This window comes from Arvicola amphibius, chromosome 5, assembly GCF_903992535.2.
Source record: "Arvicola amphibius chromosome 5, mArvAmp1.2, whole genome shotgun sequence".
NCBI lineage: Eukaryota > Metazoa > Chordata > Mammalia > Rodentia > Cricetidae > Arvicola > Arvicola amphibius.
Window position 1 is genome coordinate 92,612,013 of NC_052051.1, and position 26,344 is coordinate 92,638,356.

The following is a 26,344-nucleotide window of genomic DNA, read 5'->3' on the forward strand; positions in this document are numbered from 1 at the left end:
AGTTTCTAGAAGTACCTTACTTCTTATAGAGGGATTGCACACAGTCCTGCCCGCTTAAGAGACCTTCATGCATGACGTACCAGAGTTAAGACAGTGCTGGGCAGAGTCATCTTGATCAGTGTGGCTTAGTTATGCAGAACATGCTTTCTCCACTTAAAACTAACCCTGAAAGCTCACCAGGCCCTTCCATCTGTTTCCCCTGACGATGTGGTCACACTGAATGCATCTCCTTTTCCTGCCTCCAGCTCTTACTTGTCTTTTTAATTCCCTATAGATGCTAGGTGGCTGAGCCCCACTTATTGGGCCTATCAGGACCAAGGATCCCACCTTAATAGCTTCATTCTTCAGTGCATACCTGACTATAACCTCTGCACACTGTTGTAATTTGTCAAACTGTCTTTCCTACTACAGAGTAATATAATCATGTCCTTAAAAATCTCTATAGATTCAGTACTTGAGACAACACAGGCACACAAATCAACTAAATAAAAGAACTCCTTGGATCCACGCTAGGATGAAAACGAGAACATGTTTGATTCTGAGTAAATACTATGTATTGCCCCTGATGCTCCTACTGTTGTGGCCAGGCCTTCTATGCCTATAAACTATAACCAGCAAAATACAAGATTTCTGGGCCAAGCCTTTCAAGGCAACTCTGCGGGGTTAGGAATTGCAGACTATCTCTGAGAGGAAGTGTGCTCCTCTTATGTGGCCACTTTAGAGAAGCCTTAAGTGGTTTCCAGTAATAGAAGGCAACATTCACAGTTAAACACAACTCTCTAAATTGACAGGTTGTCTCTAGGTATTTATTTGCCTTAGAAGCAGCTTCACTGTAGTGGTTCTATCTTTAATTGTTTAATGGAGATTGTACTGCTTATGTCCCAATAAAAAACAAGAAAAACTCATCCTATGTTATGGGGCTCAGTAAATCTATAATTAAGATTTAAATCAGTATTTAGAGCTGATGGCCACTTCTTCCTAGCAGGACATAATTAGAAAGCATGAGGAAATTGGAATGTTTCCTTTGGACAATACAAATTTTCTTTGGTTTGACCTAACCACATCTGAACCTATAACTTTCCTTCAGTCAATAAATCCTTGCTGTCTGTGATGGATGCTGTGTGAAAGACATCACAGAAGTTCCTTGGCACTATGCCTACACTGCCAGAGAGATCACTTTATGTATTCCTGGATGTGCACATGTCTCTATTAGACCATGATTGCTGTGCCTACTTTTCTAGGTAACCTCATCATATATTGGTACTCCACTGTAAAAGGCACTTAATCTAAGTTCCCTGATCAGAAATGTCTGTTTGAACATCATCTTGATTCTGAATCTCATAGGAGAATTAGTTGTAAACTTGGGGCATTATTCTAAAATAATCTATTTTATTGTTGCCATAATTTCAACAAATACACATAGCAGTTATGATATCTATCCATTGAATTTGCAAGATAGTAGGCAAAGTAGATATAACACAAAAATGTAAAGAGTGAGGAATGTCACAATAGAATGGAAATAAGCTCCTTTCAGAAAAGTAGATCTTGCACATTGGGGATGGTGACATTTCAGTTAAGAACTAAATGAGCTTCTTCTGTCAGGTGGCCTCAGTACTTGGCTTGTCAACACACCGTTCTTGCTTCTCTTGCTTAAGTGGCACCTGGAGATGCCTTGAAGGAAGGGAAGGAAAGGACTTATATGCTTTGTGTCCACGCCTCATGAAGACCCATGCTTTCTAAGCCATACACTCCACAATATTGCAATGATGAGAATTTAATGGATGAAATAAAAGGGAAAAAGTTAAGGAAAGGAAAATGCTTGCTTTTGCTTGTGCATCCTGCTTAGGTCCCTGGTGTGGATAGATGGAACTATTCCAGAGTCCTCAGCAAGACAAGGTGTTATCTGTCACTGGCCAACTGATGGCTCATTCATTTCTAGATAACAATATCCCCAGATGATTTTAGTGTGAAATCATTGTGAGCTTGGGCCTTCCTTTTGTAAGGTGGAGGAAAACAGGTGATAAGATGGCGCAGGAAGTATGCACAGGTTTCAGCTCTATCTACAGCTTCAGACTCCCACGGCAGTCTTGGAAGGTGTCTCCTTTGGATAAAGTGGAGTTGCTGAATTGGTATAAGCAGACGTTATGTTCAGAAGATGAAGATCAGGGTCTTTGCAAGATAGGCACTTACAAATGAGGCAGCTGCACACAATGGTGAGGAACTTGTAGGAAAAAAAGTTTGTCTCTTGGCAAAGAGGTACTTCTCTGTCTCAAAATATTCTTAATCCTCTGAGATCCCATAGAAGTGTAGAGGATCTCACTTAGTTGCTTAGTTGTTACGAGGAGATCCCAAGAGACCTAACATCCACTGTGGAGCAGCAACCCTCAGTCTCATAGTCCCACAGATCCACACAATAGCCCAAAGTCAATAGCCCAAAGTCAGGGAAGACATAAGGAGCTGAGCTAATGTGCTTTTAAAGACTTTAGGTACATAGAGGATATAGAATTTTTAAATCGCATACAATGTAAAAATAGAGGCTGAAGACATAGCTTCATTTGTAGGTTGCTTGTCTAACATTTAGGAAGCCTTTGGTTTAGTCTACAATACAGCGTAAAACAGGCCTTGTTGCACAAATCTGAAGTGTCAAGCTGGGGAGCTGGGAAGTCCAGAAATTCAATATCATCCAAGATTACAAAGCAAGTGCAAAGTACGCTTTTGCTAACATGGAATTCTGTCTTAAAGAAAGTATAGATGCTGTATATGATGGACAAAGGAAAATGTGTTTATGAACAAGATGAATAAAGTTTGAAGAAAATAAGAGTTACAGAAATCTTAAAGGATATATAATGCCACAGAGTTAATATTGCTGAATTTAGTAGCCATCTGGATATCTCTGGAGAGAAAAACCAAAAAGCAAGGGTTAGAACCATTCTTCCCAAATCTGAATGTGCACTGTCATCATCTAGAGAGTTGTAGAAGGAAAGCTTCATTTCTCTAAGTCGGGGATAAAGCCTCTAAACTGACTTTCAACTAAGCTCTTGGGTGACATGCACAGTTCATTTCAAGAAGCAGGAAGTTAGATGACAGAGTGAGAACGTGCATAAGGAGGCGGTGAGACAGGAACAATCACTTCGATAAGAACAAATAAAAACAGAAGGAAGCAGTATTTGAAAGAGGGTGACAGTGAATTCTGCAGACCCATGAAAGGCATAGGCTTGGTGGCAAGAACCTTTATCCTCTGACCTCTGGGCCTTTGCTTCCAGAACCATTTTACCAGTTTAATCTCAGGTATTTTGCCATAGCGACAGGAGGCTGACTATCGCAACATTCTTCTAACACCTCAAACCTCATCCTGAACATTTGAACTGATCATCTGTCCTCAAATCTCTCATCCCTCTCTCTGTATACATTGTTTGGTGACAGTTCATCTTTCTCACCTAGGCTCAAAGCACTGCTTGAATTCCTTCTTTTACTTCTGGTTCTGGCTCCTTAATAATTTTTACACACACACACACACACACACACACACACACACACACACACACCCCACACACATTTATATAACATATTATATAATATTATATAATATACATCAAATGTTGTATATAATGTATATTATAGAATATGTATGAGATATATTAGGTAAAAAGTAGTGGTTAGTAATTATATATCGGTAAATACACACACATATATATTTATGTGCATTTTCTATTTTATATCCTTCCTCCAGCTCCATTCATCTGTACAATTGAGCTGCTTGCCCCAGGACCATCCCTGCATGATCCACTATCAGAAGTTTAACTTTGCTATAAACTGTCACTGGTTAAACTGACTTTCTTAAAGATACAAACTCTAGAAAGTCTCAAACAAATAATAATAACCACAGTGACTGATAATAATGTTCTGAAGTTAAAGTCTGACTGGCAGGTAATTTTATAAAGTAAAGCCAGGCTTACTTTCTGTGCACCAATACAGCAGAGGAAGAATTACATTTTTTTCTCTCTCTCCAGGCAATAGTGTGCCTTTCTGGCTGGAAACAAGGGCAACATATTAACATTATATATAATTTATGCTAAAAATGCATTTGTAAGTACCCATTTGTGATCTAGAAGAAAAGAATTGGAAACCTGCCCAGCTGTGGGCAGGAGGCTTTGTACACAGAGGGAGTGAAAAGTAGACTAAAGAAAGACTCTCAGTAAACAAGATAGCATGTCATTCTGCGGAGGTGGCTAGACATGGCTCTGTGACAAGACAGCACTAGCAGGGGTGTGTGTCTGTGTGGGTATGATTGTAAGTGTCTCTGGTGGGTCAAAGGAGCCCTGTTTCCTCCCAATGACAAAGTCTGCATCCAGAGAGGCCACGTTTGGATGACTAAACATGACTTCCAGCACCTCAGAAATCAATGGCAAGGCTACACTTCTTGATTGACAATGCAAGACTCTAATAGACTTCTCACTGTTTCACTTGTCCAAGCTTGACAACTTCTGCATACAGATTGAACAGTATACTTGAGAGTAGGCGTCCTGTAAATGCGAGGGCTTTCATCTGCATTCTCTGAATATGATGCTTGTGAACCACAAACTCATTGCACAGATGGAGAATGAAGGGGTCTTTAGAATCACCTGAAACAATGTCTTGATAGAGTAGAACTCGTAGGCATCTTCAACATGGCCTGTCTCCCCTAAAGAACCAAGAGATCCTCCAAAATAAACAATGCTGAAAACGTAAGCCTCACACAAGGACAGCAGTTCAGGGCGGGAAGTTGTAATTTGATTTGTATTTTCTCAGAATCAGATTTGATGATGTCATAGACTTAAAATTCTGTGTTCAGCTCTTAGTAGTTCACTCTCTATGATTTTAAAAAACTTTTTATTGATTCTTTGTGGATTTTACATCATGCATGCCAATCTCATTCATCTTCCGTCTCTTCATAGCCACCATCTGCCCTTGCAACCTCACAAATAAATTAAAGGAAAATATAAAGAGAAAGAAGGAATCTCATCATGGAAGCTTCAGTGTGCCACAGTGAGTCATACAGTATATCCTCTAGTCCGTACATCTTTACTTGCAAGGGTTCATTGCATAGAGCATTGGTTTGGTTGGAGGCCTCTGGCTTCTGCTTCACTATCGATGCTGGGCCCTCACTGGGAATCCTGAGGTTGCCCTGTGTCACGGAGGTCCTGCAGCAGCTTTGGATCTGCAGGACTAGCCCCTTTACCTGCTCCAACAATTCAAATATGGGGTAGATATTGGGATGGAACAACTCGTAGATCAGGTTCTGGGCCTGGATGGTATCTGGGTTGGTCAGCCCACCAGCTCTCTTTCATCATCACCACCAGGGAACGCTCGCCAGCACCACCCTAGTTAGCTCACCCAATGCAGCAGGGAGCAAGAGGCAGGGCCATTTCTCCTGCTCTCACACTCTCAGGTCCTGCTCAGGCACACCCAAACCTCTGGGTCCAGCTCTAATGTGCTGCCTGGGCAGGGGCAGGGGCAGCTCTTTTGTCTGCCACAAGTGGTGAGGAGTGAGGTGGGGAGGACATCTTTCCCTCCCCCACATCACCACATGGCAGCTGGCAGGAGGTGGGTGGCCAGCTCTCCTATTCTCACTCACTCTGGCCAGCTCACTCACGCCCCCTCCCCAACAGTCAGCTCTACTTTGCTCCCTACAGTAGGTTCAAGGCCCACACTCCCAAGTGCTGCAGCCATTGAGGGGGTAGAACCAGCTCTCCCTCAGAACTCGGGGGCCAGCTTTCCCCCCTGTTACAAGTGGCAAGAGACAAGGAAAAAGGAGCAAAGGGATGCATCTCTTCCTTGTCCATGCCACCACATGACAGACATGGTGAGTCGGTGAGTCATGGGGCTACCTTTCCCTTGTTTACAACAGACCAAGGACATCCACATGGCCTTTGGTTGGTGACATGGGCCATGGACATTGACTCAGACCCCTGCAGCTGCATGGCCACAGACTCAGACATGGCCCTCAGTGACAGCATAGCCAGGATTTCACTGTGGTCTCAGGTGGCTTCACAAGCTATTCACCTTCTCCTTCTCTTTCTCACCCATCTTTCTACCCCATGTTTGCTCATCATATTGGCGCCTGCCGTGGGCCAACCATTGGACAGGGTCTCTGGGTGTTTTCAAGTATTTGTCCAAGCTTCCAAAAGAAATAGGTCTCTAGCAAAAGTTAGATACAGCATGGTAAAACTGTAGTTCAACACAAAGTTGTCTAGTGTCATGGTTGAAGGGCCACCACAATCAAACAGAGAGATTAGCAGCTAGTCCACTGATGAGAAGTAAACACAGCAGGACATGTCTGTCCAGCTGTGGGTCTCCATTCTGCAGGCATTGCTCTTCTCCTTGGCTAGCATGAAGCTCTGAAGGTGGCTGATGGAGGAGGGTCATCTGTCTATGTGTTACTTTCACTGGTTAATAAAGAAACTGCCTTGGACCTTTGATAGGACAGAAAATTAGGTAGGTGGAGTAAACAGAACAGCATGCTGGGTAGAAGACAGTGAGGCAGTCGCCATGACTCTCCTCTCTGAGACAGATGCAGGTTAAGATCTTTCTCCTGGTAAGCCACTACCTTGTGGTGCTACACACATTAATAGATATGGGTTAAAGCAAGATATGAGAATTAGCCAATAAGAGATTAAAACTAATGGGCCAGACAGTGTTTAAAAGAATATAGTTTGTGTGTAATTATTTTGGGTAAAGCTAGCCAGGTGGCGAAAAGCAGCCCGCAGGTTTTTCTATAGGTGGTGATTCGTACAGTGGTCAGTTTCAAAGGAAGAAGGCATAGGCCCACTAGCACTTGTGTTTGTTACTGGCTCAATTGGCGAGCAGTATAATTCACCTTCACCCAAGGAACAAGAACAGCAAATGCCTTTGTGTCTGCTCCAGTTCTGCCTCGCTTTATAATGCACAATCGGCTCATCTTCCATTTCTCTACCACCTATCTCCTCACGCCATTCTATGTTATCACTCCACCATCTACCTACTCACTTCCCAATCACCCACAGGGTCTCCGTGTTGTCTTTGTGTTTTCCACAGTGCCTGGGTGGCACGGGCAGCACTAGCAGCATGGGTGATGTGGCTGACTTAATGGTTTGCCTTCTTAATGTCCATGAATTTCTTCTTAGATAGATCAACTTTTAGAAATCTCAATAAATTTCTGATATGCCATGATTTTACTGATATTATTATTATTTTTTATTATTGTTGTTATTGTGATGACTACTCTCCTCAAATGTATCCTCTTCTTCATCCTTGGTGTTTTTAAGTCTCAGCTCATGAACATTGACATCTTGGTTTGGCTATCCTGCTGTACCTACTAAGGTTTATTTAAACAACATCACATTACTTAATGGCATCTGTTAGGAATGGGTTATTGACAAGACCATGACCTCTTCAGACATTCAAGATTTCTCATATTTTTTGTTTGTATTCCAAAGCACTAGTAGGCTTCCCAGAACATGACTGATTTCAAACAATATTTGTCAAATTGACTGAAAACCTAGTGACATCACAAAGTCAAATAAATGTCTCTCTTTTGGTATCTTTGGGAAGATTTACCCTTCCTTTATTCCACAGAAAGCCTGCTGAGTATTTGCCTTTCTCAAGTCTGCTGGCAGGGTTCAAGTTCTTATCAATACTGAAAATACATCTGGGCTAATTTTGTTTTGCTTCTCCCAATATTTTCACCTTTAGAATTCATTTTATCCCTCAAGAGGTTACTTGATGAAGCCACATGAAAATCCTCTCTTCAAGGCTCTGGGTGCCCTTCCTGACCCAATGTGTTATAATCATGTTATGCAGCTTCCTAAAATAACTGCCCTTCATACATGCAAATATACACTTTATGTAGTAGGTGTGACCTCAGAAAGATCACTTAAAGTCATATCTTACAGTTGAATATCATTGGTATTTCAAGAACTATGCTGTCTTTATTTTTTATTGAATTTCAGTTGGCAATAGTTTTCACACTTTTGTTACCTCAGGGTTTCTCCTCTTTCTTAATTAATTACACAGATAGAATCTCAGCTTCAAGACACTGGAGGAGTATCTATTTAAACAACTCTCTAACGCATCTCTTTTATTTTAATGAATGACACCATTAACCTTCATACAGAAGTTCTTGGTGAAAGAGCCTACCCATATGTGGACCCAACACACCCCTCCTCTACATGTGTTTCGTTCATGCTTCATTTCTGCAATGGGTGACATTCAAATTCTCCTTCTCCTTTTTGTGTTTTTTTCACTTTTATGTTGCCAGTGTTGGAAGTGACACTAGCAGATTTTTCAGGAGTGAGGAAAAACCTGTGAGAGGGAAGTTTGACAAAGTGTGCTCACTATGCAGGGTTGAAATTAAAAGCTGGAAATATGAGACCCAGCAAAGAATCACATTAATGCAGTGATAAAAAATAACCATTCCTCACAAATAAAGGCTATTTTTACCATGAAAAATAAAATAGGAATTAACATCCCAGAACTTTCCTAATCCATAGCAGAATAGCATGCTCATGACGAGAAACAGCAGCCAAGTGGATCTGTGGAGCTCCAGTGTGAATTTGGCCAGGGAGAAAGCAGTAGAGAGTCCCATTAGTGATGCAAGAAAGGACCAGGAGGGCATTGCCTGTATTCTTATTGTGACATCAAATCCAATAATCAAAATCATTCTGTTTTTATACATGGTGTATATTAGTTCATTCAGTTGGAATCCTACCATCTGTTTACAGAAAGGAACATTCTTTTCTCATGCTTGTTGCCGCATTAAGAGGATTATGTGAGCAAGTAATTTCTTAATGAGTGATGGAAGGAGGAAAAGTAAATTTTATCTGGAGGAAAATTAAGAAATTCATCTCAAAATTTGGGTGAGTACTGAAGTCATTTCTAGTAAGCATGTAGAGGAGAACATCAATGAGGGAATGGTGCTCATTAAGAAGAAATCATCCCCCTCTGGTTTCTGGTTAGCTGTTAGCAGGGAGAGGGAAGTGTGACTTGGATGCCCACAGTAGGCCCAGCGTTTTCTGGAACAGTCTCTGGATCTGGCATCCAGGTGCTGGCTCAGTGTGTCTCATTTTATTTTTGGATTCCAATGAGATTATAGCCAAACTGATATGACAGCAGGATGAATGTAGGGACCCACAGCTCTTGGCATGCAGCATTTGGATGGATCAGCTCATTGGTCTAGTGTGTCCTCTCTTTTTGTACCTGTGTCCTGAGGGCCAGAGTGAGGCAGGGAAATCTGATCCACTTACAACCTGTACAAACCAAATTAGTTTGTATTTGTTAAAGGACCATAACTTGGTGGTAAGTAGATATAACTAGCTAAAGACGGAAACTATAGTTGGGCTGTATATGACTGGTCCTCTGCCAACCCATGTGAGTGATCACGATAATCAAAATAGATGATTTCTGCCAATGCTTTGTCCTTTAATTTTGATGAAACATGACGTTTAAAAACTTCAAACAAGTGTCCTAATAGAGTGTTGGTGCCAATGAGTCTCCCCTAATGAGGTGGTTGGAGACCTCTAAGTTCCAATAAGAACTCATTGGGAATAAGCAGAATGAAGGATTTTAATTACTGTAAGTATCCTTGGGAAGATTATGTGAGTGATAAGTATATATTGATGGTGAAGGGAATACAGCTGTTGAGGAAATTTCAAAGAACAAACAGTATTTAAGTTACTCAGTATTTCTATGATAATTACTCTACTATAGTTAGGTACAAGATGGTCTTCAAAATGCAAGGTCTGCTAATTGGGCAAGATACAAATCCATTTTGTGGTTAGGAAAATGTATATAGTTAGGAGAGTTGTGATCTGGTTCTGTAGTACACACACGCATACTTGTGCGTGAGTGCACACACACACACAAACACACACACACTTACACTGGATCGTTTCCAAGTAACTCTTCTCCTTTGGATTCGTAAATAAGGCAATATGGGTGTTCTGGGCTGAATAATGGTGCCTCCTGCTCTAAATTCCTTGTATTGAAACCATATCTGTGCAGCTAGAGATAGGCTTTGCGGAGTAAGTAATCAAGTCATGAGAGAAGAGTCCCTATAAGAATGGTTAGTGCCATTTTAAGGCATCATGATTAGGTTTCTCTCCTTTGCCAGACATTAGAATTCTACAGCCTGGAGAAGGGGATGAGAAGAACCCAGTCATCCTGACACCCTAATTTCAATTCCCTGGACTGTGACACTTGTACCACAGTGTCTGGAATAGACTGGTAAAACCCTGCACAGAGCTGTTTGCCTGCTTCTGAAGCCACAAAGGCCTATATGTTTGGAACTGCAGCTGCCAACATTTTTGAAGAATGACCAATGGCCTATGACGGCCTCTGAAGTACTTCTGAAGATTTCTTGTAGGGTGGTACATTGTCCTGAGAGAACTGGGAGCTCCCTGAGCTCCCATGTGTACAAAATGATCTCTGCTCCAAGCAAATGCAAGACAAATACAAAGACTCCAGACATTTTATCTACCAGGTCATGCGGTCAGTCACACCCCAGCAGTGCATCTGGTTACTGGAAAGGCACCTTCTCTTTCTATCTTCAGAATAAACCTTTATGTAGTCCTCATCTACAGATGATGGGAGGGGCTGAGAGAAGTTAAACTGAGCCTTTGAGTAAGTGAAAGGCCGGCCTTGAGCCTCCTGCCTTCCTTCATCTTTTCACCAATAATGGTTGTTTCTAGCTCAGAGGCAAACTGTGAAGATGGCTGGCAGAATAACAAAGACACGCTAATGGTAGGTATGAGTTCCTTCCTTTGCATTGCTCACACTTCTTCTCGCAGTTAAGGTTGTAGATCTATATGTCTGTATTCAGCTAGCTGCCAGGAAAACACAAACCAACAGTCCTCAGAAGAGGAAAGGGTCAGACTGAGTCCACGAACAAGTCAGAGACAGTTTTCCCGTGCGGACCGCACTGCTTGTCTCCCTTTCGTCCAACATCTCAGTTGGTAAAAGGAAGGCCACTCTCCTCCTCGGTGGTGTTAAAGAATGAACCCGGAAAGGAATCCAGGAGTCTTGATTTTCTGTCTGAATGTTTAATGCAAAAGGCCATGTTATATGTTCACGACCAAATGCAAAAATCAGGACAAGAAAAATAAAATCCCCAAGAAGGGCAGTGACGTGTGGAAGGCAGGCACACTCACATCTTCATCTTCTCAAAAAAAAAAAAAAAAAAAAAAGGAAGGTGAGGAGGGCTTGATTTTAGCTGAGCAGTTAAAAGTCTTACTGGATCAGGCAGTGGTGGCAACACCTTTAATCCCAGCACTTGAGAGGCAGAGGCAGGTAGATCTTTGAGTTGGAGGCCAGTCTGGTCTACAGAGTGAGTCCCAGGACAGCTAGGGCTACAGAGAGAAACCCTGTCTTGAAACAAACAAACAAACTAACTAACTAACTGAAAAGAGTCTCACTAATCGTGCAGAAGACTCATGCTCAATTCTGTGCACCCACAAGGCAGCTGTCCTGCAGCCCCAGTTCCAGGGCACCTGATGCCCTTTCTGCTTTACAAAGCACCAAGCACACATGTGGCACACAATCATACATGCAGGCAAAATGTCCACATACATAATAAAAACAAATATTTTACAAAAAGAAAGAAAAGAAAAAATGATGAAAAAATTTAGTCAGAGGTGAAAGCCTGGAGAATTAAGACTCTGAAAGTCTGTTATTGCAAACAGCACAGAGGTCACTCAGTAAAAGAGGATTGAGGGGTGGAGTATGGGTGCAGATCCTGAAGGTTCATACAGTCCCAAGCCACCAATTACGCTCTTTATTTCTGGTTCATGGAAATAAATTATCCTGGGATTTTCTGACCTTTTTGACCAGGAGACATATGAGCTTGTTACCAACTTACCCTCTTGGTCCAGTCTGAAAGCCTCCAGTTCATTATTTCTGTCTCCAGGAAGCTGAGCACACATTGTGTCTATAAAAAATAAGTTCTATGAAGTTTTATTAGCATATATCAGTGGACATATCTAGGATTAAGAAATATAGAGTATTCAAATTTTTGACAGGTAAACAGCAATTAATTAATTTTAGTTCTCTATTTATTTTCCTATATAGTGTAAATACTGATATCATTATAGCAGTGAGAGGTGTGTGTGTATGTGTGTGTGTGTGTGTGTGTGTGTGTGTGTGTGTAAAGTCCACTATGAAATGACAGTCCTGGCATAGCTTAATTTAGAAGCATATCGGCAAGGTCTGAACCCTGAGAAACTGACATTTGAAATGTCTTTGATCTAAAAGTTTCCCTAACAGGGCAGACCCTAGGCAACCACAGAACCCTCTTTCCTATAGCTTTCTGCTCTTAATGTCTGTCATTTCTTCTCAGGAGACCTGTCAATTTTCTGTTCTCTGACATTCCTTGCTATCACTTTCCATCTTATACATCTCCCTGGTCAGTGCTTTAATTGTAGAATTGGAGACTTGAACATTGGAACAATGTCATCCTGGTGACTGTCTCCTCTAGGTATTGGTTCCTAACGTAAGCCCTAAGAATGGCATTCTTGAGAAGGGGGCAAAGCCTGTGGCTTGGTTTTGGAGGGCATGGTTATAAGGGAAGGTGTCCAGGAGTGTTTCTTGTTGTGACGGAACACCAGGACCAGAAGAAAGTCGGAGGAAAGGTTAATTTCTCTTACTCTCCCATATCATAGCTTCTTGCCAAGGGCAGTTGGGACAGAACTCAAATAAGGAAGGAACCTACCTGATGCAGAGTTCCTTGAGACTTACTGTCTTACTCCTCATGGCTTATTCAGCATGAGCTCTTATAGAATCCGGGACTGCCAGCCCAGGGTGGCCCCACCCACAACAATCATCAATTAAGAAAATGACCCACAACTTCGCCTACAGCCCAACCTCATGGAGGCCTTTTTTCAGTCGATACTCCCTCCTCTCTAATGAATCTAGCTTGTGTCAAGCTGTCATAAAACTAGCCAGCGCAGAAGGGCTATGATTTCATCACTTATATCATTTCCTTAAATCATTCGTATTCATTGTCCTCAGGCTATTACTAATAAAATCTCTCAACTACTAAAAGACATCAACTTTCTTACAACAGTACATCCACACAGGTCTGCAACTGTCATATTCATCTGTCTGTGTAGATTTGTACATATGGTAGGTGTTCTCTGTTCTCTAATATTTGTTAAGAAAATTCAATGAATATATGTTTCAAAAGTTATCAGTGTTAAGAGCATCTACTATTTTTGCAGAGGACCTGAGTTCAAGTCAGGTGGCTCACAATTATCTTTAACTCCAGCTCCAGGAGAATCTGATGCCCTCTTCAGGCCTCTGTGTATATAACATAACCACGTATATGCACATAACCACACGCAGATACACTCATGTACATATAACTTAATTAAAAATGCTTATCCTAAAGAAGATAAACTAAAAAAGAAAACCTAGCTCTTACCCAGGGAGTATGGGGAATAGCTCTCATAGATGAGAAGCAATTTGATGGATGAAAATATACAGCATCAATTAGATGGAAAAACTTTTCAAACAAATCAAAGCATCCACCAAAGATGGAATAAATGTTTTCATATTTGAGCCACTTCAAACTATTTTGAGCAATCTGCAATATGAAATCATAATGTCCTGTAAAAATCAAAAATGTATGTTCTAGGGGGGCTGATGAGCCTCATTTGAATCCAATATGGACCCCATTCAGAGAGTGTTCATCTCTGTCCGCATCAGATAGCAGTTACCTGTCTCTCAGGGCTGTCAGGAAGTTAATGAGCCTGTGTCTGCAGCACACACAAATAGCTTCACTCAAAAGGTGTCACATATAGTAAGCAAGAAACTAGTAATTGTTTCAACTGGAAAATCTCTTCAATTATTTTAGGAAAACATTTCCACAAATGACTCACCAGGTTTGACCCTCCATAAATTTTAAGATCCAAAGGTCTTTCAGCATTGCAATATACATCTATAGATGGGGGCTGCAGAAAACTGAAGCAGAACTCTGGTGATGGCCAGGTTTGAATACAGACGCATGACATCTCTAAGGTCCAATGTCTGTGCCTGTCTGCTCTGTTCAGTCATTTACAGACAGAGTGGGGCTTACATTACAGCATAATCACAAACTTGTCAAACATGGTCATGAAAGAAGCTTCAATAAGCACTTGACCTGATATTCCCAAGCAGATGAACTTGATTTGTTCTGTCATTCATATTCTAAATCTGGGAGACTGATGGGGCACAATCTTAACTTTGAGCACCTTAGACTTCACAGAGTGAGAAAACATACAGCCATTTTTGAGCCTATTCTTCTAGAACGCATGAAGCATATTCACAATAAAGATACAGTTTTGCTACATTAAAAGAAAAATTTTAAACTAGCTTTCATACTTATATAATAGATACAAATTTGGTTTTTGGAATACTTTGAAAAGTTTTTTGTTTCAGTTTTGAGGTTTCCTTTGCAAAAGAGCATGATTAAATACATTTTTTGTTAGTGGTATGTTGATAGAGATTTCTGTTCTGCCTGGTCCTGCAGCCATTCAGTCCCAAAGAAAACACACAGATGTCTACATTTTTATAAACTAGTTGGCCTATTAGTTCAGCTTTCTTAATCACCCCTACATCCTACATTAACACATAATTCTTGTCTTTGTTAGCCACGTGGCTTGGTACCCTTTATCAGTGAGGGATTCTCATCTTGCTTTTTCTGTCTCTGGGTGATAACTGAAGACTGAGCCTTTCTTTTTCTCAGAATGCTCCTCTTCTGGTCGCTCTGCCTATACTTCCTGCCTGGCTATTGGCCAATCAGCATTTTATTAAACCATACAAGTGACAAATACTTACAGAGTACAAGACCATTGTCCCACAGCACTTCAATTTTTTTTTCAAAACAAGAACTCTGAATCTAATCTCCTTTGTTTAGCTTTCTTCCTGACCATTACTCATAACAACTTGTAACCAACACTCTAAACAAAGAAAATCATCCATAATCTATTTTTTGGGGGAATGTGGGCATAGTTTTCTAGGCTACTTCCTGCTGATTGGGGGTGCTGATAATCTTATAAGAACCTAAAGAAAATTTTGGATTGTAGCAGGACAAAAACATCTGTCAACAAGTGGTAATAATGTAGACAGTTAAATCCACTTAAAACCCAAGAGAGTTTGGGAAGTAATTCTAGACACAAAACAACAGAGTTAAGCGCTACTTCTTGGTAGTAGCATTTTCTCTGGTGGGCTCTATTTGCTAGAGGCAAGTGCATCTCATTTATAGTGGCTTTCTGACTCAGCTTTAGCTGCAAAACCCTTGCAGCTATTTTAAGAGGACCTGCCAACCAACACTTGAATGGCATTTATGATAGCCAATAGCTTCTTGGTGGCAGCAGGTACCTTGAAACTCCATAGAGTTCTGGTGATAAACATGGCTCCAACCAGTACCTCTGCCATGAAGCTAGACTCTCAGAACGCTAAGGAATGGGCTGATCCAGTCGTCAGAGTCATGGCTTTAATCTTAGCCATATCTCTTAGCAAATTAAAGATGCATGTGGTTAGAAAAAAAGATATACAGTAAAGATATATTCAAAGATAAAAAAACCTCTAAATGGTTTACAGTATGCTTAAAATATATGTAGGCTTGGGAGAGAAAAGAAAATGAATAAAGTCTTTAAGAAGAGAGAGGAAAAGAGAGGAGAGTAGTTGGGTGTGGTGGCACACACCTCTATTCCCAGAACTTGGGAGGCAGGGGCAGGCAGATCTCTGTGAGTTCAAGGACAGCCTGGTATACAGAGTGAGTTTCAGGACAGCCAAAGATACACAGAGAAACCATGCCTCAAAAAACCAAAAATTAAAAATAAAGATAAAAGAAATAGAGTTGAAAATAAAGCCTCATAAAGATGGAAAATACACGCAGAGTCTGGATACTGTATGTTATGCTGTTCACTTTGAATTGTTTGAATGATGAGGAAGGAGCAACAGCTGCTAAAAGACATTTGATTATAAATGCTGCTGGATTAATCCAACATATAAATTTTGAAAATGTCCCAGAAGACAAGCTGGGGACAAAGGTTGCCAAAAACCATGGGACATTATTGCCTACACCAAGAGGCTGGTATGGGGGTTGAGAGAGAAAGCAGTTCTGGGGAATCAGGGAAGAAAAGAAAACCCTAATGATGCGCAGGGCAAGGAAAGAGATTCAGAAGGTGTGATGCTGTGGGAGTGTGTGCCTGTAGAGAGATGTGACTGAGGCTGTGGGGAGCCTTAGTGACTGGCCAGGTTATCACTGACTGGGGCTGTGCAGTGCTGGGAGCCAGTGGGTAGTGAGAGGTTAGAGACAACGACAGGAAGCAGGGGCTCTGAGGACTAATAAGAACTGTGTGTTGGAGCATGGAAAGAAAGCTTAGGAAGGAAACTGCTTGCTGCTCATACATGAGGACCTGAGTCGAGATTCCCCAAACCCATGTAAAAGTTAGGCACAGTGGTTGTGTTCAGGCGAAAGTTCCACTCCACGCCTCTTCACCCATCTCTCTCCAAACCCTGCTGTATCTCAGAAAGCCCGACTAATGATGACCCCTCCTCCAGAGATGCTCAATACTTTCACAAGATATTTAAACTGCACCCCAGAAACCACACCCCTGGTTTTCTAGTCCTCCTTTCCCATCTCCTTTCTGGCGTACTGGAAAGCCATCTGGGAGTCTTGTATCCATTAAACCTGGATGTTTTCTAATTTGGTCTGATTTGGGTTATTGCATTGGCAGAGAGGCTTATCAGGGTGCAGAAACTTTTCAGTATGCATCTGTCATGGTGGTAGAGAGAGTGGATTCCGGGGGCTCACTGGCCAGTCATTCTAGCTGAATTAGTAATCTTCAGGTTTAATCACTGAAGAGACCCTGTTTCAAAGAAAAAGGGTAGAGAATGATTAAGGAAGAAACACGAAGTTGTCTGACTTTTGACTTTCATGTGTGCATTCATAGGAGAGCACATCATCCACAGAGTTACATACCACACACACACACACACACACACACACACACACACACACACACACACACACACATGATAAGCATGTTAGATTTCACATGCTAATATATTTTATAGAATCCATTAAAGATAAGCAGAAATATTAAGTAGAAAGCAGGCATTCAGACATTTAAATATAAAGAAAAAGAATAGATATTTTGAAATGTGTGTATGCATGTGTCTCAATTAGAAAAAAATCTCTTCCTTCCTGAATAGAACTAGTCCCTGGGGGTATGGCTTGGAGCTCCATTTGCCCCAACATCCAACTTACAAGCTATCCAAGGTTACCTGTTTGCACACAACTTATTTCTGTCTCAGGAGCAACATTATCTGGGTTTTTCTCTGGGCTAGTGTAGCATTCATTACTTTCCTCATGGTATATGGTTGTCTTTATTTAATCCAGTATAAAATCATTTAGTCAATGTCTAAGTCTGAATTTCCCCAGACACTCCCTGCCTGGATAGGTAGATGTGTCTGAATAAGACCATCTTCAATGGAAGTGGGCCATGTCTGACAATCATGTCATGAAGGACACTTTGCTTTTGTTTCTAATCAACTGTATTCCTGCCACTGCCCACTAAGACTTGGGACAATTTTGTGTTTTGAAAACTAAACTTTCCCTCCTCTTTTGGTAGGTAGCTAATAAGTGTAAGCAAATAATTCACTCACTATGTGTCAGAAACAAATAGTGACAATTATTTTGTTCTCCTTTTTCTTTGCAACTTGGAAATGAAAAGAGAAAAATCTAAAAGACAGCTAAAATATCATTTGATTTTCTTGGGAAGACACAAACCATATCACCAGTGTTATAGGAGGTTATGAGCCACTTAGTATGGATGATAGGAACACCTAACCACTGAACCACCTAAGCCCCTGCTGATTGTTTTTCAAAGAGGAGGTTACACAATAATTTTTATTTTCAGTTCAAGCAAGACAGTCTTGGGTATCCTTTAGTACAATATTATACTCATATTCCCCTCATTGCTACTTTTCTACTTCTGTTTGCTGTCTCTCCCTTCCCCTCTTTCCTTACCCTCTTTTTTCTACCCCAACTCTAACTTCTGCCTTGCCTTATGTTTTTTCCTTCCCTTGGTGTAGATGGAATCCAAAGTGTTCCATGTGCCAGATAAATGTTCTGATGAAGAACTACAGCCTCACTTCTGTATAATCTTTTTCAACATAAAAAAAAGTCTTGCTTTACTGTCCTGTCCGAAAGGAGTAAATTCAGCCTGTTTCCTAGGATGAATGCCTTGTGGTTTTTCTACTGCTGGAGGAAAGAGTGCACCAGAGACTGTCTTAGCTAGCCACCTGTGCTCATCAGTTTAGAAAACATTATTCATAGCTTTTGTTATTGGGAGGTGTTGCAACAAAACCGTGAATGTCATCACTTGTTGACTGAGGTTTCTGTCCTGCCCAGTCCCATAGCTGCACAGCCTCAAAAAACACACAGAGATCTACATTAATTATAAACTGGTTGACCTATTAGCTCAGGCTTCTTATAACTTATAACTTCTATTAGCCCTTAATTCTTATCTGTGTTAGCCATGTGGCTTGGTACCTTTCATCAGCAAGGCATTCTCATCTTGCTTCCTCTGTGTCTGGATGACAACTGCAGATTGAATCTTTCCTTTTCCCAGAATTCTCCTGTTCTCATTGCCCCATCTCTATTTCCTGCCTGGTTACTGGCCAATCAGCAATTTATTAAACAAGTACAAGAAATCTTTACAGGGTAACACCAGCAATCACTTAGGGAGCACAGATGCACTCACAATCTAGCCCTGGGGCATAAAGAATTGCAGCCCAAACATAGACATATGAACACATTGCTTCTCTCACCCCTGCTATGCCTACATGAAGTAACAATATAAATATTATAAATATATATGTATGAATGTATATAATTTGGAAAATTGGTGAAGGTTCCTGCCAAAATGATTTTTATTAAATTTACCATTTAAAAATGTCTTTAAATGATTGCATGTTTTAAATAAACAGGGTTTCCTACTTAGAAAAATCTCCTAGGTAACAATTATAGTTCCCATGTGGAAATGTAAATAAAAAGACTGTGAGTAAGGCATAGAGGAGATGGAAGGAAGGAATGAGTGAACTGTTTAGAGCACCCCTTGATGCCCTCTCCAGGTCAGCTCAGTTTGATCATATGACATAAGTTGGCTTAGATCATCCCCAATTTCCTAGCTTGGTTTCAGCAAGTGAAGTTTTCTTTTAATCCATCAATCTTCTTTATTTTTCTCCTTCTCTCATTTTCAATTAATTTATTACATAAAGGTGTATAAAAGTATACCTATTTGAAACTGTCTTTGATCAAAACTATTTTTGAAATGTGGCACACACCGGTAGTCAGTCTGAGCTACCGATGCGGCAGGAGGATGGCTCCAGCTCAGGAGCTCAAGGTTAGCCTGGGCAACACAGTGAAGCAGTGCACTATCTTCTCAAGAGAGGCAATGAAGCCGATGGTTATTGTAAAATCAACCTGTTTTCCATGTGGCCAGAAAACAATAAAAGAGGGGAACCTTCTGAACCAGAAACTCTAATTGAGACCTGCACTTCCTAAGTTCCTCGGAATCATAGTTCCCACTGAAGTCTGCGTTTCTGGAGCAAAGGGACAATTTATACTCAAACAGCTCTACAGATGCCATGAATTTGATTTAAAAGAATTCTAAAATTGAGAAATTTTTGCGATTATACATTAAACAATAGATAATAGTCGTTGACACTAGGTTATATATGCTTTATGAAGTTCACACTTTAAAGTTAAAAACATTTAACAGGCACTTGGCATAGTTTATATGAATTGCAGAACCTTTTCTTCCATTGGTGGTGAAGACTTGAAAAACATCTAGCTTTACTGCTAAGGCTCCATCCACACACCCAGGCATGACTCTACCAAGTTCACTCTGGGAAACCAGGGAGTTTGAGGGCTGACAGAGCACAGGTGGATGCTGCTTACAGGAGTGTGGGCGCTGAAAAGTACTCAGCCAGCAGGAATGATGGGTCTCTCATAGCCTCTTTCATGGAGCACTCTTTCCTGCTAGTGTTCCCTGGCTTGTATTGTTGCCCTTCCCCAAGACCAAGTGCAGTTAGGGCTGAGTTATATGTACATTGTGGTACAGATAGCTGAATAGTCGAGGGTTTATGACCATCTCTGAAGGAAACTCTCTTCAAGTCCACCTGAATGGCCTTGTGCAATGGGGAAAAGCAGTTTCTGAAGGTAGCGGTGCTTTGCTGGGAAGAGAGTCATGTTAACACATACCCAAGATGAAAAACTGCCCCTCTGATGAAACCTGTTAATCCTCTGATAGCATTGCACTGTATCCTAAACAGTGCCAACACCTTTGCTAAACTGCAATCAATCCCTCTGATGCTGATTGAGTGGAGAACATTTGTTTTCAACTTTGGGTCTAAACAAGTGACTTCCTGACATTTTTATTTAGTTGCTCTTAGTTTCAGGAAATCATTGCAGGTGACTGTGCTGTCAAAGCAAGTCCAAAAGGAGAGTAGCAAGGTGACAAGTGAGACACTTTGTGACAAGTGAGACACTGTGGAGGCTTGACAGGAAATCGCAGCCATGGTGGAGAAGGCAAGGGCGCGCAGCCGAATGGAGCTGAGGAAGAGAAAGGAGCTGATCAATAGGAGCCACTGTGGGAACTGAAGACAATGGGAAGAGGTATCGTATATGCTAAGGAGTAGAACACTGTTATTTTGGCACACACTACATGATTAACATCTATTTAGTGATTAATATATGTTCAGTGATTTAGTAATAAGATGGATCAAAACATAGAGGAGTGGAAGAACAAAACAGTAATTTCTAACTTTTTATTTCAAAACATGTACAGTGCCTATCATAAGTCAGAGGCTCCATAGATATTTGTTTAAATGTTGGTTAATAGAATCGTGTGTTGTTTTACACACAGATAACACTAGCCCTCAGGAAAGTGAATCAGGGTGATCAGTTAGAGACTAGCCATTGGTTTCATTGCAAGACCCTCTCTCAAAAGAAATTGACTACTGTGTCTTGTGCTTAGTGTAGGCAGATCAAATGGTAACATTATCAGGTTTCTTTTCATTATTTGAACTTTGTATACAGTGGACTGTTTCTATAAAGCGTATTCTATTATTCCCTCGTTGAATATTGTGGGGAATAAATCAACTTATTTAAAGGTATTGGGGCCGGGATGTGGCTCAGTGCTAGCGGAGCCCTGGGGTTCAGTCCCCAGTGACACATAAACCAAGTGCTGGTATATATCTGGGAACCCACTACTCAGGAGGTGTGGGCAGGAAGACCAGGAGCTCAGGATCGTACTGGGCTGCATAGTGAGCTGAGGCCAACCTGAGAAAGAACATTTAAAGTGGGGCCCATGAGGAGAGAGAAAATTAACACCTTGGAAGTGTAGAAAGATCAGAATTGGGTGGTAGGGAATTCTAGTTTTGTGGATAGTGGGCTAGAGACCTTGTTGAGATGGGAATAATTAATTAGGAGCAAGGTATAAAGCTATGGGGTTGGGGCAAGGGGGCATAGCAGTTGAGGCAGAGGGAACAGAGCATGCCCAGCCCTAGGCATACAACACAGGGTCCCGGGATATTTCGAGAACAAGAAACTCAGCAGTTGAGTATGAATGATGAGTAGAAGGGAGGAAAGGGCCACGTCCAACAAGGTTGAGGAGGGCCTTGTCAACACAGGCAGGCTCAGTCCTTTGCCCGCATGCCTTGAAGAGCACTAGGGGACTTTCTGTCTTGATTTGATCACATACTCAGCAACCATAAACCTATCTATGACTCTGTTCATAATTTTATTAACTGGAATTTACTGCTTGTTCCTAGGTTTTCATGATATTTCTGCCAAATTGCTGTCACATTAGGTAACCATAGGCATAGAACTGTCTTTCTTCTTTTCTGTCTTCTTTTCTTGGGTCACAGATATCTCAAATGTATCTTGTTCTGACTTGTGTGCCCAATGCTCTACACAGTTAGCACTGCATATAGTAGTGCTATATTTTTAAAATTGTCTTTATGTAATTTTTCAAGTTTGTTTATAATGGTTCAATTATGAAATGTCACATAAGTTCAGAAGCAGTGGCTTTTAATGTGATCCTTGGATTGACTGAATAAAAATTATACATTATTCACTTGAAAAACTACTTATATTAATATTAGATTATTTTAAATTACTAATGTAATATCCCATTCCACACATATCCAAACCACTGAATCTGCTGTGTCCTGGTTGGATATTACTGATAGGCATTTGAAACAATCTGCAGTCTCTTTGGCTTTTATCTTACTACCAGAACAGCAGGCTTAGCTATGAGTGTGCCTTGGCAGTAGCAAAAGGCCTCAAGCTTCCCTTAAAATATGTTCCCTGTATATCAGTGTTTGTGCTCCATTGGTAGGCTGCTTGCCTAACATGTAAGAAACTCTGGATTTGATCCCTGACATCATATAAAATGGAGGCATAGTCATAATACTTATAATCTCAGCACTTTGGGGAAGGGAGTGGGAAAGTCAGAAGCTCGAGGTCATCTTTAACTACATAGTGAGTTTGAGATGAGCCTCAAAAGACAAAATAAAATAGGATATTCTTGCTATGCAGACTGTCTTACTGGACCCTTGTTTCTGATTCTGGAGTGATTCCTGCTACTTGGAAGGACAGGAGACAAAAAGTTCTTAGAATGATTTATAGAATGCACTTTGGTGGTAAGCAGTTCCAAAGACTAGGGTACAGCCTAGTGAAAACTCAGTAAAAATTATTCTTCTTTCCATCTAGCAGGGAGGAAAAGACTATCATCTATCTATCTATAGCTATCTATCTATCTATCTATCTATCTATCTATCTATCTATCTATCTATCTATCTATCATATATCTGCCTATCATCTATCTATATATCTATTGCTATCCTCTATCTATCTATCTATCTATCTATCATCTATCTATCTATCTATCTATCTATCTATCTATCTATCTATCTACCTATCTATCATCTATATCTATCATTTATCTATCAGCTGAGTATTCTAACTCTTCAGGCTGCTGATGACAAAATGAGAATCCCTCTTCAGCTTGAACACCTGTTGAAGAAAACTACTTAATCAGCTAGATGGTTTGCAATAATGGAACATTACCAAGAGAACAGCTATTCTTATTGAAAGCAATTGTCTTGACCTCCCTCTCTGTGACATTTATTTTCCATAAATGGTGTGGGCTTTGCCATGACATTCTTTCAGCAGCAGGAGACCATTATCCTTTGAGAATGTTCTCTCTGCTTTCACATTATCTCTTAATTATTGCCCTCTTCCCTACAGACAATGCCCTTAGGAATTTCCATGTAATTTCACTCTTCCTTTTCCCTGGACTTGTACTGCCACCAGACTGGACTTGGGTGTTAACCCCACAAAGTCCCGAATAATGAATCTTGTAGACAGTTGGCTGTACATGAAAGGAATCCTTTGAGAGAGTTAGAAATGCTCTGAGCAATATAGGAGGCAAATGCTTGGGAACTGAAAACATTGGCATTGAATCCCTGTAGAGAGAGGAGAGGTTGACAATGGGAATCTCCAGGCCAGCAGGGGCGAGAACAGAAGATTTAGTTTTTCCCACGTATTAGTCTTTCAAGACCAACCATTTTAATTATTTCCATCAAAGCAAAGTTTTCCTCCCTCCTACCGACAGCACTGATCTCAATATGTAAATCACATTTCTGCCACTATTTATGTCAGTAGCCAGCCAAATGAGAACAATGGCTGTAAAACCTAAAGAACTCTTCTGATGCATCAAACAAAAGTGGCTGTTTGTTAACTTCAGTTCTGACAATGTAAATATTAATCCTCATTAAAGAGGTAATCTAAAATCTAAGCATTTGGCTCATGTATTAGCATTTAGTTTTCTCACTTTCTACTGCTAATTCATATTACAAAATGCATTAGTTGTAAGCATACATGTGTGTATGTGCATATATGTATCAATAAACTAGTGTTTAGGAATGAGTGCTTGGAGGCCCTGGGTTGACTTGGTGCAGTCATATACAAAACCTATTAAGAAGAGATAAAGTCCAGCTCTCTTCACCTCCATTAGGGACACATACACTGGTTTGGTTGTTAACACAAGGTATTCAAAATTTTGTAAAATTTACCATCATTACAAGGCAACTTTATTACCTGTTAACTTAGGTAATATTATATCCTTCTGGGGGTCTTTGATGGAGTAGTATATAGATAGTTATAGTTACAGTTTTTCTTAATTATGATAAAAAATAGATTAGATATAAAATTTTAGACTCACAAAGATACAATAGATAATAGACTATTTTCCTTAATTTGACAAATGTAAATGGAATAAATATTGCAATGTAATTCTTGGTTGATAACTGCTTTCTTGTATGTAATCTTGCTGTGTTAAAGTTAAAATCTTCCTTTTTATTTAGACAGAAAAGGGGAGGCAATATGGTAGGTGATGTATGCTGTGAATATGTTTTATTGTTATTGGTTAATAAAGAAGCTGCTTTTGGCCACTTGCTTAACAGAGTAAAGCTAGACTGGAAAAGATATAGATATATAGAGAGAGTAGGCAGAGTCAGGACCATGTAGCCACTGCTGCAGACAGATGTGCTGGAATCTTACTAGTAAGCCACAGCCCTGTATATAAATGGGTTATAAAATGGGTTATAAATGGGTTAACTAAAGATGTAAGAGCTGGATAGCAATATGCTTAAGTGATTGGCCAAGCAGTGATTTAAATAATAGTTTTTGTGTGATTATTTTGGGTCTGAGCTGCCGAGAACAAACAAACAGCCTTCCCCAACAGATTATAATTGTAACATTGTGGAACAGGGAACACTGGGCTCTGACTCCTGGCATTTCTGGCAGTGAAAGAATGGGACATAAAGTCTTTCCCTCACTTCTATGAAAATAGGTAATTTTTAAAAGAAACTCCTGGTGCTTTCTCAACATAAACTAAAGGTCACTGACAATAGCTCACCTATGGATACTGATGTGTGACATTTAAATTTAATACAAGAAAGCATGATAAGCATTTAAAAGAATCAATTGCTTTCAAGATAACATTGTTTACCAAACTGGATGTCTTTGAGCTCAGTAAACATAACATTCTGTGTTATTTTTCAGATACAACTTGAAAAAGATGCCTGTATACCATCTTTGAGAATACAATAAAGAACTGATTATAAATCATTAATATTTGTTTCTTTACTTTCTCAATGAAGAAAGGATTCCTAATATGAAGGATAACATTCCTAATATGAAAGTTTTGGTGGTTAGAGGTCCACCAAAACCAGAAAACACTGGATTTCCTAGAACTAGAGTTACAGACAGTTCTGAGCTCCCCTACCACATGTGAGTGCTCAGAACTGAGTCTGGGTCTCTTCTACAAGACTGGTAAGTATTCTTAACTACTAAGCCAATCTCTCCAGCTCCCTTTGGAGGTTTATGAAGTTACATTGTCCAAATGGTCTCTAAGGAGTGATCTTTTTTCCTTGTTTTATTTTATATGTTTTATAAATAAGGCTGTAAGGTATTCCCTGAGGAGTACTAGATAGGATTAAAGAAAGGTTGAACACTAAACTCTAAGATTACAAGAGTTCAAGGAATCCTTGCTCTGCTCATGCAGAATTTTGCCTGTAGAATTCTCAGAAAGACTATATGGAAGGGTTTCTTAGTCTTCCTATAACTTTCCCCTTAAGTCCCTTTAACTTTCCTTTTCTTCCTGTCCTTCCTCAGTGTCTCATTTGAAGATTTTGTGTCTTATTCTAAACAGTTGGTGAAGGTAAAAGGATCTGTTTTCTGCAACTTCACTACTGAACAGGAATAGAGGCTGAGCGATCCAGAGGATAAACATCGCAACCTATTTAAGCTCAGAAGCACATGAGAAGGTCTGGGGAGCTTAAAGTCTAGAGGATACTATTATTTGTTTGTTCGTTTGTTTGAGATGTGGTCTCAAGTGGCCCATTGTGGTCTCCTATTCACTGTAGGATGATCATCTGATGGAAATTTGCAAGAAAAGATGTCATGACTTGGGATATAAAACCATAGAAATGATAAGCATAGACTAGATTGTTAAGCTGAATCCTATGATTAGCACCAAAACTACCAGGGCCTTTTTTATCATGATGGGCCTGGGAGCTATAACACTAGCAAATTATTAAAAATGTAATGCAGAGTTTTAAAAAGACTTAAATGGGGCATGTAAATTTTGGAGCACTGAAGCCACATTGCCCTAGTTATCATGTGTGTGTGCACAGCTCTCTGCTTTAGTAATTGCACAGGTTCTAACTGCACTGCAGTCAGAATATCAAGGGCCATCTGGCTTGTGGGATGCTG